This window comes from Rhinatrema bivittatum, chromosome 6, assembly GCF_901001135.1.
Source record: "Rhinatrema bivittatum chromosome 6, aRhiBiv1.1, whole genome shotgun sequence".
In the NCBI taxonomy this organism is placed as follows: Eukaryota; Metazoa; Chordata; class Amphibia; order Gymnophiona; family Rhinatrematidae; genus Rhinatrema; species Rhinatrema bivittatum.
Genome location: NC_042620.1, coordinates 80525027 through 80538935, shown reverse-complemented (window position 1 = coordinate 80538935; position 13909 = coordinate 80525027). Strand labels below are relative to the sequence as shown.

At 47.8% G+C, this 13909-nt stretch overlaps 1 non-coding gene across 1 annotated transcript; it reads left to right on the top strand.

Moving 5' to 3' along the window:
• The first annotated feature begins 26 nt into the window (after positions 1 to 26).
• On the top strand, positions 27 to 99 carry TRNAV-CAC. The gene has a single exon. It is a non-coding gene; the product is annotated as a tRNA-Val (tRNA).
• The last annotated feature ends 13810 nt before the right edge of the window (positions 100 to 13909 follow it).

The following is a 13909-nucleotide window of genomic DNA, read 5'->3' as shown; positions in this document are numbered from 1 at the left end:
ATAAGGAAGCCATCAGACAAAGAAATGGTTCCATGGTGTAGAGGTTATCACATTTGTTTCACACACAGAAAGTCTTGGGTTCAAGTCCCAATGGAGCCACTTTATGTTTCTAGCAGTGGATGAGCATTTTATAGATGTTCAGCCATCAGCTGTATTGGTGTCAGTGAATGCTTGCATTGTTATGGGACCTTGTTAGGAACAGCTTGGGAGCAATCCTACAAAGATCTTGCAAGCACAGCTATCCAGGAGGGTTGAGTGTAATAGAAGACATTGACAATTATTGTCTTGCACTAGTCCTTTTGTCCCTGAGATGGTCATCCCCTGTGATGGACTGCAACAGTATATCCTTGGCAGTATGGACTGGAATGACAGGGCAGAATGAATGCAAAAGTTGGTCATTTCTTTGCAGTTACTCTCTGAGAGAAAATTAGCATTTGTTGAAAGACCTCAGGTGCTAGTGGAGGATCCTCAAAACATCTTGCTTCACTTTTATCCTTGTAGTTCTATTTTCAAGCCCTCATTCTCTACTAGCTGCAGGGGCTGGCTATCAAGGGCATTTATTTCAGAACTGCCCCTTTTTCTAACTTTGACTTCTGCTTCTCTCCTGTCCTGGGGCATTCCTATTGAAACCTGTTCCATTTCTTCCATCGTAGCTTTTCACTTCTCATGTTTGGCAGGGGGCTGCTTGCCTCTTACCTGAATGATGGAAAGGGTTGAGGGCATGGGATCAGATTGGGAAACACTTTTCCTCTTTTCTGCCACTTCCAAACTCCCCAGATGCTAGTCCTAAGGGCTGCTGCTTCTGTGGCTTATAAAGCATGCCAGTGTTAGTTAAATGCCCCATTTGTTTGCCAGGACCTGTGTCTTTGCCATGTGCTTGCATTTTGCAAAGCGTGGGCCTTCCCTTATTTAGAAATGTCTCCAGATCTTCCAAGTCCACTCTGATCCCTTCTCTACATACTTAGAAGAGGATGCTGCCACTGGAGCTGATATAGTGGGTGGACTCTGAGGAACATTGCCAAGGGCATCAGATGTGCTCTCTAACTGTGCTGCCTGCTCTTCAGCCACTTCCTAATTTTGTCCTGCCTTCCCCATCAAAGAACTGGATAAGGTGGCTAACACACTTAGAGATATGAATCGTGTCCTCGATCGTTTTAACGATCGATTTCGGCTGGGAGGGGGAGGGAATCGTATTGTTGCCGTTTGGGTGTGTAAACTATCGTGAAAATCGTTAAAATTGTGAGCCGGCACACTAAAACCCCCTAAAACCCACCCCCGACCCTTTAAATTAAACCCCACCCTCCCGAACCCCCCCCCCCCCAAATGCTTTAAATTACCTGGGGATCCAGCGGTGGTCCAGAACGGCGGCGGTCCGGAACGGCCCCCTCAATTGAATCCTGTTGTCTTCAGCCGGCGCCATTTTGCAAAATGGCCGCCGCAAAATGGTGGCGGCCATAGACAAAAACGATTCGACGCAGGAGGTCGTTCCATACCCCTGCTGGACTTTTGGCAAGTCTTGTGGGGGTCAGGAGGCCCCCCCAAACTGGCCAAAAGTTCCTGGGAGTCCAGCGGGGTTCAGGAAGCGATTTCTTGCCGCGAATCGTTTTCCGTACGGAAAATGGCGCCGGCAGGAGATCGACTGCAGGAGGTCATTCAGCGGGGGTTCCGGACCCCCGCTGAATGAGCTCCTGCAGTCGATCTCCTGCCGGCGCCATTTTCCGTACGGAAAATGATTCGCGGCAAGAAATCACTTCCTGAACCCCGCTGGACTCCCAGGAACTTTTGGCCAGCTTGGGGGGGCCTCCTGACCCCCACAAGACTTGCCAAAAGTCCAGCGGGGGTCCGGAACGACCTCCTGCGTTGAATCGTTTTTGTCTATGGCCGCCGCCATTTTGCGGTGGCCATTTTGCAAAATGGCTCCGGCTGAAGACAACAGGATTCAATTGAGGGGGCCGTTCCGGACCGCCGCCATTCTGGACCACCGCTGGATCCCCAGGTAATTTAAAGCATTGGGGGGGGGGTTCGGGAGGGTGGGGGATTTAATTTAAAGGGTCGGGGGTGGGTTTTAGGGGGTTTTAGTGTGCCGGTTTTCCTGCCCTCCCCCTTCCCCCGATTTACGATTTTTTAATGATAAATCGGGGGAATTGGTATTGTATCGTGGCCCTAACGATTTTTGACGATTTAAAATATATCGGACGATATTTTAAATCGTCAAAAAACGATTCACATCCCTAAACACACTACTATAAAGGCCTCCCAAATTTTTCCCATCTGGTACAGTATCAATAGCTTCTATTTCAGGGGAAAAAAGTAATGACTCTTCATCTGAATAAAAAAGCACTAGGAGTCGAGTGGAATCATTTAGACTAACTGTTTTATTAAAGCATGAGCTTTCGAGGACACAGTCCACACCATCAGATGCATGAAATGATGTACAGTTGATGTGTACAATATATATACAGAACAGTGAGAAGACATGGGAAAAGGCAGGAAACGGTGTGGAGAGAGTGTGAATAGGATTGTAGTTTAGCCTACTGACAACTGAGGTAAGTGTGAATAGACAGAATGATCAGACAACAGTTCAGTTTATGCATATTTGTAGTGAGTCATGAATCCATTGCTTCTGTTCAGCCCTTGGGTGATGGTATTAAGATTTTTAATGAGTTCCAATTCAGCAGTTTCAGGCTGGAGTGCTCCTTTGAAGTTTTCATGTAGGAGTATGGCAACCTTAAGGTCAGATAGAGAATGTCAAGGAAGGTTGAATGTTGTCATTTCTAACCTCAGGTTTAAATCCTTTTCCCTTGTCCTTATAGATTGTCCCATTTGTCCTATGTAGACAGAAGCGGGACTTTGCTGGCAGGTGTTGGCATATATTAGATTGGAAGAAAAGCAGGAGAATGTGTCCCGGATGTTGCTGATGATGTTGTGTCCAGTGATGGCATTGTCTGGGATAATATGTGGAAAGTGTTGGCATCTCCTTTTCTGGCAAGGTCTGGCTCCTGGGTTGGTGTCCTTGCACTATTTGCAGCGGTTGATGAGTATCTTTTGAGGTTGAGGGGCTGCTACACCAGACTAGCACGGCTATCCCTCTGAAGATTTTTCATGTAAATCAGTGGAGGAAAATTTGGCTTTCACTGCAACCTCTGCAGCAACATTTTCTCTCTCGCTGAACACAGAAGATTGGAGAGAAAAACACTCACTGTTATCTGCACTCTGCAGCAGTGACACATCATCAAGCTCGTATGCCAGTTTCTTTAGCGTAAAGCTGGCTCCTGCTGTTGTAGAAGTCCAGAAGAAATCCCTCTTCAGTTTCAGGGCAGGACCTCATTTTTAGGGATGTAAATCGTTTTTCAACGATTAAAATTATTGTCCGATAATTTTAATATCATCTTAAATCATTATAGAACACAATACAATAGAAATTCTAACGATTTATCGTTAAAAATTGTTAAATCGTGTTAGTACGCACTAACTCCCGTTAGTACGCACTAACAGAAAATGATACAAATTGACACTTTCCAGGTCAGTAAAGGTCAGTTAGGAATGAATATGTATTCCTATTGGCTGGCTGCCCTCTTATCTATTGATGTTACCAAGGTTCCCACTGAGGTGATGGTTGGGGGGATGGGAAATGGAAATGGAAACTCATGAACACTATCAGAAAATGATACAAATTATTGACACTTTCCAGGTCAGTAAAGGTCAGTTAGGAATGAATATGTATTCCTATTGGCTGGCTGCCCTCTTATCTATTGATGTTACCAAGGTTCCAACTGAGGTGATGGTTGGGGGGATGGGAAATGGAAACTGTTGGTAGTTGACAAAAAAAGTAATGTGATCAGTCAATATGACTAGAACTTGTGCCCTATTCCTGATACCAGGGGGTGTTGTGATCTTCCTGCACTCAGTGCCCTATCCCTGATACCAGGGGTGTTGTGATCTTCCTGCACACAGTGCCCTAACCCTGACACCAGGGGTGTTGTGATCTTCCTGCACACAGTGCCCTATCCCTATTAATACCAGGAGTGTTGTGAACTTCCTGCACACAGTGCCCTAACTCTGATACCAGGGGTGTTGTGATCTTCCTGCACACAGTGCCCTACCCTGATACCAGGGGTGTTGTGATCTTCCTGCACACAGTGCCCTGACCCTGATACCAGGGATGTTGTGATCTTCCTGCACACAGTGCCCTAACCCTGATACCAGGGGTGTTGTGATCTTCCTGCACACAGTGCCATAACCCTGACATCAGGGGTGTTGTGATCTTCCTGCACACAGTGCCCTATCCCTATTAATACCAGGAGTGTTGTGATCTTCCTGCACACCGTGCCCTAACCCTGATACCAGGGGTGTTGTGATCTTCCTGCACACAGTGCCCTAACCCTGACACCATGGGTGTTGTGATCTTCCTGCACACAGTGCCCTATCCCTATTAGTACCAGGAGTGTTGTGATCTTCCTGCACACAGTGCCCTAACCCTGATACCAGGGGTGTTGTGATCTTCCTGCATGCAGTGCCCTATCCCGCCTGCATTACTAGTGAGAGGCTGGCTTCATAGACAGGGGGGAGCTGCCTGACCCTCAGTCCAGACTTCCCCCATGTCCCAGGCATTGAATGGTGTGTGGGTGAGGGGGGGGGAGGATGGTGAAGTCTGAAACAGCTCCCTCCCTGCATTACTGATGAGAGGCTGGCTTCACAGACAGGGGGGAGCTTCCTGACCCTCACTCCTCCCCTCCCCCATGTCCCAGCCAGTGAATGGTGTGTGGGTGAGGGGGGGGAGGATGGTGAGGCTGAAACAGCTCCTTCCCTGCATTACTAGTGAGAGGCTGGCTTCACAGACAGGGGGGAGCTGCCTGACCCTCACTCCTCCGGGGTGTTGTGATCTTCTGCACACAGTGCCCTATCCCTGATACCAGGGGTGTTGTGATCTTCCTGCATGCATGCATGCAGGAAGATCATGCAGGAAGATCCTGCATGCATGCAGTGCCCTATCTCTATTAATACCAGGAGTGTTGTGATCTTGTTTTTTACGTTACGTTATGCTTTACACTCCTTGTTATTTGTAAACCGGGTTGATGTGATGCCTATCATGAAACTCGGTATAACAAAAACAATAAATAAATAAATAAATAAATAAATCTTCCTGCACACAGTGCCCTATCCCTAATACCAGCGGTGTTATGATATTCCTGCACACAGTGCCCTATTCCTGATACCGGGATGTGTGCAAGAAGATCACAACACCCCCGGTAACCGGGATAGGGCACTGCATGCAGGAAGATCACAACACCCCCGGTATCAGGAATAGGGCACTGTGTGCAGGAAGATCACAACACTCCTGGTATCAAGGATAGGGCACTGTGTGCAGGAAGATCACAACACCCCTGGTATGAGGGATAGGGCACTGTGTGCAGAAAGATCACAACACCCCGGAGGAGTGAGGGTCAGGCAGCTCCCCCCTGTCTGTGAAGCCAGCCTCTCACTAATAATGCAGGGAGGGAGCTGTCTCCACCTTCACCATCCTCCCACCCCCCACTCACCCACACACCATTCACTTGCTGGGACTTGGGGGAAGGGAGGAGTGAGGGACAGGCAGCTCCCCCCTGTCTGTGAAGCCAGCCTCTCACTAATAATGCAGGAAGGGAGCTGTCTCCGCCTTCACCATCCTCCCACCCCCCACTCACCCACACACCATTCACTTGCTGGGACATGGGGGAGGGGAGGAGTGAGGGTCAGGCAGCTCCCCCCTGTCTGTGAAGCCAGCTTCTCACTAGTAATGCAGGCGGGAGAAGGCACTGCATGCAGGAAGATCACAACACCCCTGGTGTCAGGGTTAGGGCACTGTATGCAGGAAGATCACAACACTCCTGGTATTTATATTGATAGGGCACTGTGTGCAGGAAGATCACAACAATCCTGGTATTAATAGGGATAGGGCACTGTGTGCAGGAAGATCACAACACTCCTGGTATTAATAGGGATAGGGCACTATGTGCAGGAAGATCACAACACTCCTGGTATTAATAGGGATAGGGCACTGTGTGCAGGATGATCACAACACCCCTGGTATCAGGGTTAGGGCACAGTGTGCAGGAAGTGCGCACTAACTCCTGTTAGTGCGCACTAATCGGAAAAAACGATTTTTTAACGATTTTTTTAATGAAACAATCGTGCCAAACACGATTTTCTTCTCCTGCCAGACGATTTCAATCGTTAAGACGATAGGAGACACGATTCACATCCCTACAACCCAGTATTTTGTGGGCACCACTGTAAAAGAAAGGGAGAGATGTGCCAGGTTATATACATTATGGCTCACCTGCTCAGGTTTAAGGATGGCTGCAGGATCCTATATCAGGTTCATGGCGCTCATCTTCTGTACAAAATACTCTTTACTTGACTTAGGTGCACCAAGCTTGCTAAGGAGCTTAAGTAGGGGTATATTATGGGAACTTTTCCTTACTAAGCCATTATCATGGTTGATTCAGTTATCTCAGGCAGAAGTGTTAAAGAAGGGGCTGCATCTTTCCTGGGAGGAGGCTCTGTGAATGACTGCCTTTCACACAATGGGAGCTTCACTTAATATGCCTCCGTTTTTACAGTGCAACAAACTGCTCAGAGAACACTTTAGAGGCCAATATTCAGTAGGCCGGTTAGTGGACAAGGTATTTGGCTAAAATTAACTGGATAACTTGCCTTTTATATTCAGTGGGAAAAACACCCCTCTGAATATGACCAGCCTATTGTTATCTGGCTATACTTAGCCAGCTAACTTTAGAACCTAACTAGCTAGGTTTCAATACAACCAGTTACTTTAGGTTTTAGAGTTATCCGGCCCCCATTGTGCAGTAATAACTTTTACTTTCACTGCCCCTCTCTCCTGCACTCCTGGACCACCAATCCCACCCCTCAAAGGTGCAAATGACATACCTGTCGGGAGCGAGGTTCTTCACATACCCGCTCCCTGTGGCTCCTGTGCAGTATCTGATGATAGGCGCTGGATGATAGATAGCTGGATAAGTTTATCAGGCTAACTTTTGGACAGGTCTACAGGCTGGGCCAACCAGTGAATATCAGAATTAGACAGATAACTTATACAACTAAATCAACTCTTGCAATTATGCCCCCAGAATGCCCCTAATTTATCTGGCTAAATTCTAGCTGGCTAGAATTTAGTGAGATATATGACCAAATCTGAATTTCGCCTGATAACTTCTGAGTTATCAGCACAATGCTTTTAAAATGGACCTCTCACTATTTATTTTGGTTTAGCAAATAAAATGCACCAAAATAAACATTAAATAAACTGAAACACAAATAAGCACTCCCACCTGAAATGAAAAAAGACGGACCCAAGACAGACAAGAGCACATGAGACCTGAAACATATCAAGCACTACAGAAGACCACGGGAGACCAGGAACTGATGAACACAGAAGACCAGGACAAGAGTCCAAGAGACCTTGTGAAGGCCTTGATGCAGAGATTGAAGAGCTCTTTTATAGGACAACAGGAGATGACATCATCCAAGGGCATCGTCGGCTTTTTCCACCATGGGCTCTTAAAGAGAGGTAGAGATATGCACCTGCATGCCTATAGGACAGCGTGAGGGAGGAATGTCGGCATTGTACAGCCTCATAAATAACCAGTGGCAACTTCTAACGCCTCGGGAGGCAGCAGCACGTGTCCAGCAGTTCAGGGGATAAACCACTCTCAAGCCCCTCCCTTGACAAGGAGGAAGACTCAGAACCAATGTCAGGAAGTATTTTTTCACGAAGAGGGTGGTGGATGCCTGGAATGCCCTTCCGGAGGAAGTGGTGAAGACTAAAACTGTGAAGGATTTCAACGGGGCATGGGATAAACACTGTGGATCCATAAAGGCTAGAGGATGGGAATGAAGAGAAGAGCCATGGGGGTGGCTTGCTGGAATGGTGGCTACTACCTGGTGATTTCTACCCTTACTCAATAAGCCTTCTCACGGTTAATGCAACTCCAATATTGCTCTCTGCTTCAACGGCAGGGGGAAATGTGGAAAACAGGATTTGCATTCAAACAACAAGCAACAAGAACTGAACTTCACAATCTGGGTAAACAAATAAGCGTGGGGGTAGCTTGCTTATTACGGCGGTTACTAACCTAAACAATTAAGCCTGATACATCACTTTGAATGCATATACAGCACTGCTCTTTGCTTCAACGGTAGGGGAAAATGTGGAAAACAGGATTTACATTCAGACAACATCCAAAAGCATTGATCTGTGTAGTCTGGGTATCCAAGCATCGGGGTAACTTGCTTGATGCGGCGGTTACTACCCTTAACCATTAAGCCTTATGCTCACCTTTGATGCAACTCCAACATTACTCTCTGCGTCAACGGCAGGGGGTGGCAGGAAATTTGAATCAAATAGATACCAACAAGGGCCCTGAACCTGGTGGTTGATGAAATAGATAAGTATGGGAAAATAATGAAACAGATAAGTATGGGAAAATAAGTGTGGGAGCTTGCTGGGCAGACTGGATGGGCCGATTGGTCTTTTTCTGCCGTCATTTCTATGTTTCTATGTTTCTATGAGTGGTAAAGCTAATAACTAGATTCAGTAAGCTGAAATATTTTATTGCTGGAGGGGCCCAATATCTCGTGGGTATGGTCCTGAGACATTCAGCTCCTCCCTGACAAAATATCATGGCAGTATCACCGTGTTTTTTGTGTCATGGAAAAATTCTGTAAGACAAAGGAATGTGGCTGGGGGCCTTGAAAACATGCGAAGGCAGCCTTCAACGCATGGGGCTGTCATTGCTTTTAAGGGCCAAGTGTCCCAACATGACCCCACCCCCAAAAGTCAAAATAAAGCCACGGAGGTCTTACTAGATCCCATGCCCACTTCGTGGCTGCCATTTGAGGTAGCCCTGCAAAAAAGAAAAAAAAGGTAAAAAAAAAATAAAACCAGCTGTGTACCAATGCCCCATCCCCCAGCCCAAAACCCTCTCCATTTGATCCAACCCTCCCCCAGCCCAACTGCTGACCCCCATCCTTAATGCAAGTCTCCAACCCCCAAGATCTACTCCTCCGCTCCCCTTTTCATTAAATGTAAGGCCAACTCTCCTCCCAACTCCCAAAATAGCCCTGGTGGGCTAGTGCCCCCACCCTTGGCCCTCATAACCCCACTTACCTTTAAAAATGTAATTGGTAGACAGTGGAGGGCTCGGGGTGCCCCTTAGTCCTGGGCCCATTTTCCAAATGCAGCTTGCTAAATCTCTCTATAAATTAGCTGAATTAGCCACAAACTGGATGGCCGGCGCCATCTTTAAAAATGGCGTGGGCCATCCAGTGCTCCTACCATGTGACAGGGGCCGGCCAATGGCACGGATACCCTGTCACATGGTAAGAGCAAAGGGCCATCAGCGCCATTTTGATTAGTGGCAGCCGACTGCCCGGGAGTAGAAGATCGCTCCCGGGACCCCCACTGGACCACCAGGTACCTGTAAAATGTTTTGTGGGGGGGTCGGAAGGGTGGGGGAGGCAAAGGGATTAGTTTTAAAGGGTTGGGGTGGGTTTAGGGGTTATTTTTGTGTGCCGTTTTTCCCGCCCTCCCCCAAACAATAAGAGAACCCCCACGATCAATATCGTGGGGTTTTCCTATCGTTTCAGGGGAGCCCCCCGATTTCTGACAATTTTGAAAATATCGACAATATTTTCAATTGTCCGAAGCCCGATTCACATCCCCAATCCCTAGTATTAAACGCTGTCTTCCAGATGTCATCAGGTTGAATGCATACTAAGTTGTACGCACTTCTCAAGTCCAACTTGGTAAATACTTTGGCACCCTTGAGGCAATCAAATAATTCACTGATAAGAGGTAGTGGATAACGGTCCTTACGCATTATAGCATTAAGACCCCGATAGTCAATGCAAGGGCGGAGCCCACCATCTTTTTTCTTCACAAAGAAGAATCCCGCTCCTTTGGGTGAATCAGATGGTCGAATAAAGCCCTTTTCCAAGTTTTCTTTTATATACTCTGACATAGCCTGCATCTCAGGCTGTGTCAAGGGATAGGTTCTGCCTTTGGGAGGCACTGTGCCCGGCAGTAATTCAATGGGACAGTTGAACTTACATAACAGAGGCAAGGTGTCTGCTTTCTGTTTTGAGAATACATCACTGACTTCCGCATACTGAGAAGGCAGACCAGGAAGTGTTGTGGACTGTAAAACCGGGATCACGGGGGGCAGCGGCTGGAGACAGGTGGCTTGGCATTTCAGACCCCACCGTACCAACTGCAGGGACTGCCAATTGAACTGGGGTTCATGACTCTGGAGCCAGGGCAACCCAGAATTACCGGATGGGTTGAGCATTTTAACACATAGAAGGAAGTTTCTTCTTTATGGAGTGTGCCCACTGACAGATGAATAGCCACGGTCCGATGGGTGATAAGACCGGGAAGATGTTCTTCTTGGATGGAAGCAATATGGATACTCACCTCCAATGGTTGAAGAGGTATTCCCAAAATCTTGACGATATCGTCCATAATGAAACTGCCACTCGCTCCGTTATCAATGAGAGCAGTGGTAGCGAACGTGTGGGTCTTGATACCCAGGGATACAGGAAGCAGGAGTTGAGGGCCAGAAACAGTTGCACCCAAGCTCGGGACCCCCACCGGGCTTAGGCGTTGCAGTTTCCCGGACGAACCGGGCAGCACTGCAGATGATGAACAGAAGTGGCACAGTAAAGGCAAAGCCCTTCCTTTCTACGGCGGAGATGTTCCGTGGGAGACAACTGTCCCCGATTCACCTCCATGGATTCCACCATGGAGGAAGATGGTGGTGTTACGACTCTTGCAGGGGTGCAGGATAGGAATGTGCAGAGGGACGCCATACGTTGCATTCGGTATTCGTATTCGTCAGGGGGCAGATATGTTGCATTCGGCAAGCGGGGCCCCCGATACATTTATACGTTAATTCTTATTCGTTTCCCAGCTAAAATTAAATTAACTACAACCCCTCCACCCTCCTGACCACCCCAAGACTTACCAAAACTCCCTGGTGGTCCAGCGGGGGGTCTAGGAGCCATCTCCTGCACTCACACCCTCGGCTGCCGGTATTCAAAATGTCGCCGATAGCCTTTGACATACTATGTCACAGGGGCTACCGGTGCCATTGGTCAGCCCCTGTCACATGGTAGGAGCAATGGATGGCTGGTGCCATCTTGTGCTCCTACCATGTGACAGGGGCTGACCAATGGCACCGGTAGCCCCTGTGACATAGTAAGTGCAAAGGCTATCGGCGCCATTTTGAATACTGGCAGCCGATGGCCCGAGTGCAGGAGGTCACTCCTGGATCCCGCTGGACTTTTGGCAAGTCTTGTGGGGGTCAAGAGGGTCCAAGACTTGACAAAAGTCCCTGGTGGTCAAGTGAGGATCCGGGAGGAATCTCCTGCACTCGGGCCGTTGGGTGCCAGTAATCAAAATGGCATCGATAGCTTTTGCCCTTACTATGTCACAGGGGCTACCTGTGCCATTGGTGAGCCCCTGTCACATGATAGGAGCACAAGATGGCGCCGGCCATCCATTGGCCCTTGGTCATCCCCTGTCACATGTCGGGGGGAAGATATGTTGCATTCAGCAAGGGGGGGCCCGATACATTTATACATTAATTCTTATTCGTTTCCCAGCTAATATTAAATTAACTAGAACCCCCCACCCTCCTGACCACCCCAAGACTTACCAAAATAACCTGGTGGTCCAGTGGTGCCATTTTGAATAATGGCAGCCAAGGGTGTGAATGCAGGAGATGGCTCCCGGACCCCCCGCTGGACCACCAGGGAGTTTTGGTAAGTCTTGGGGGGGTTAGGAGGGTGGGGGGGGGGTTGTTTAAATTGGCTCCTTTAGATGGCCGAATAATTCGGCGAAGATTCGTTGTATTCGTGGGGAATCGCAATACGTTTCGCTTCCCCATAAATACAATGAATATGGCCCTATATGTTGCGGATTACCAATTCGTAGGGAATGAATGCATACCCCTAGTGCAGGGTACACTTGCAGATTGAACTGGAGAAGGGAGTGGAGCCTTTATTTCTAGGCATCTTTGCCGGAGGCGATGATCGATCCTTCCGCCAAGCGAGATCAAGTTCTCTAGAGACATGGGAGTCTCCCGGATGGAGAGCTCATTCTTTATAGCTGACAAGAGTCCATTCAAGAAGATGGCTTGTAGGCAATTCCCTTGCCACTCAAGTTTTGTAGATAGGGTTTGGAACTCCACTGTATATTCCGATTGGGTTCTTGCCCCTTGACGAAGGTGGAGTAGATTGTGACTAGCGATAGCCATCCAACCAGAATCTCCAAAGGTCTGCTTGAAGAGAGTAATGAAGTCGTACATCTTGGAGAGGATAGGATCAGAGTGTTGCCATAAGGGAGAGGCCCATGCCAGGGCCTTCCCTTCCAACCAGGACAGGATGAAGGTGACCTTCATGATCTTCAAAAAAAAGGAGGGTTGGAGGGCAAATTGCATAAAGCACTGATTAAGGAAGCCATGACAGGAGCGTGGGTCTCCATTGTATCTAGGAGGTGCAGGAAGTGCCAAAGTTGCTCTAGGAAGCATAGTGGCCGGGAGGCCCACAGGGTTTACAATAGCAGTCTCTTGTTGCTGGGAGCGTAGCTCCTCCACTGAGGAAGCCAGCGTTTCCAATGCTTGATGGTGTTGCTTTACTGTAGCAGCCAGTCCTGGTAGGGCCATGGAGGCGGGAGACTCTGCCGAGTTCATGGCCTTGGCAACCTGTTGCACTCGGGGGAGTACCCCTGGCCTGAGGCTGTACGGGAACTGACCACAAGGGGTGGAGCACTGAAGGAGACAGAGGCAGTGTAGATCTTCACCACTGGAAGCCCGAAGTCCCCCCGGGAGGAGCCCGTAGGGACCCGGGCCGCTGGGACTTAGCTGGGCCTTGCAGGGTTTCCTGGGAGAGTCTGAGTCCGGCATGCCTCATCATACTAAGGTGGTCATATATTAAGGCTTTTCTCTCGTCTACCGGAAAAATGCTTAGTGAATCAGGCCCTAAATTTAAAAAGCAGACACAGTGACCTCTTTAATTTGACCTTTCAGGGTCAGAGAGAAATCTAATAGATCCCCAAATCATGAACCTCAGATAGTAAGCGTAAAGAAAAATTCCATATTACCACTTGAATTAGATCTTTTAGAAGAGGCAACTGACCAATTGGGATGTGCATTTGTCACATCCATTTTGGCGGGTATGTGCATACTTCAATGACGTTCTAGCATACACTGGAAATGGAGAGTATGCTTGCATACACACCAAAATGGATGTGACAAATGCACATCCCTATTGACCAATTCAAAAGATTTCTGATTTCTGGAATTTCAAAACTGATTCATTGCACATCATTTTCATTTCATTTTATTACATACTGCCTTACAAATCATATACTTACTCGAGGCCATTCAACTGTTCACTACACCAAAGCACTTGGTATGGGCATCAGAAGCAAATGCCATATCCAAAATAACTAACAAGCATAGCTGGATGTCATCAGCATAAATTCTATAATACATCCCCTAGGGATGAAAGGAGATTGACTAAAGGCTGCAAATGGATGATAAATAAAACTGCTGAAAGCGCTGAGATACCAGAATCTAGGGGCTTCAAGGAGGATCATTCATTCCTAATCCTTCTGTTGCTTTCCATCAGCAAGAAATCACATAAACTAAGAGAGCACTCCATTAATCAGAACAATTGACCATAGATGGTCAATCATAATGTCTAATAAAGCTAAAATGATGGACTGTCCATTAACCAAATCAAGACATAGAGTGCATAATAAAGTTTCCAGCTGCATCTAAGCCCCATGGATCTTGTGAAATCCTCCTGGAAGGATCAAGAACGTCCTATTCTTCTAGGAAGTCCT